Below are 1,284 nucleotides of genomic sequence, written 5' to 3' on the forward strand. Positions count from 1 at the left end.
CAAGGACCTCCTTTGCTTGGTCAAGCTTGTCTTCTTTCAAACCACAAATAGCAAGGTCGCTGCAGCATAAAATTTCAGAAACATTGTTGAGGATATCAATAACCAACTCTTTGCCAGTTGTCTTTGTCGAGGCTGCAGAATCGAAAAGCTCGGAATCAAGGGTAGGCAATCGCGGTCCATGATAGGAGCAATACAGAGATTCAGAGAGTGGTTTATAGCCTGAAAAGTAAACTTAACATTAGAAATGCTAACAGTAACACAAAGACTTGAGCTACATTACAGAAAATTGAGCAAATAACAGGAATTTTGGAGCAAAAGTGTGGCACTAAAGTAGCTCACCTTGGGTTTCATCTAGACTGCTAGATGGACAGCTCTCAGTAGAAAATTGAGTTTCAAGAACTGATCCCGGGCTTGGTTGCTCACTCTCAAGTTGTTGGTCAAAAGACAGCTTCACTGCCATTACATTTGCCTGAATAGAGAGACCAATTTAAGTATGCAGAATTTAAAAATGTGACTAGACCATAACCGAGTATGGCAGCAAAATCAACTCAAGTTTAAATCTAGAAGCAAAGATCAAAAGAACAAACCTAAATTCAAATCAAAATCTGACACCCGATGATCTGTACAAGAAGCTACTAATTCCACGAGTAACAGGTCTTTTCAAGCTATGTTCACTAATAGACGAGGTCTTGCCAGCAAATTGTTCCTAAAGTGCTAAGACAGTTGCAAAGCAGCCATAAAATGACCTGTAAATAAGATTTCTTTTTCGTTTTTATAACCTTTTAAGCCAGTTTAGCCGAGTATACCGGTAAGAGGATAAAACAAATGGGGGAGCAATAATTTTGTGAACAATCTGATGACCCCATAATAAACTCAAGCAATTCTCTTCATTCTGATTTATGATTCCAAAAATCAAGGGCATGGGAGGCTAAGTCAACAAGAGGAATAACTATACATTCTTATTTCAGGTGTCACTTTTATTTTCTAGAGGCCTATGATATTAGTAGAGCATTCCACGGAGAATATGGATCACATGTTTCATTTACTTAACCTGTCAGTTTTTGGAAATCTGAACAAGCTCCTAATCTCATTGATGGTATAATAATTGCCCAAAATGAATAGTGCATCAAGGAGATAACGTGTTCTGAATTCATGACTAAATAATCTAGTCATTCCAACTAGAAACATTTTCTCTGACCTGCGAACTGGTGATAAATGTTGACTTAGACAAATGGCTTTGATCACACCTACTATTTCTCCCATCAGATGCAGCTGGTATGGTAA

This window comes from Sesamum indicum, linkage group LG13 (assembly GCF_000512975.1).
Source record: "Sesamum indicum cultivar Zhongzhi No. 13 linkage group LG13, S_indicum_v1.0, whole genome shotgun sequence".
In the NCBI taxonomy this organism is placed as follows: Eukaryota; Viridiplantae; Streptophyta; class Magnoliopsida; order Lamiales; family Pedaliaceae; genus Sesamum; species Sesamum indicum.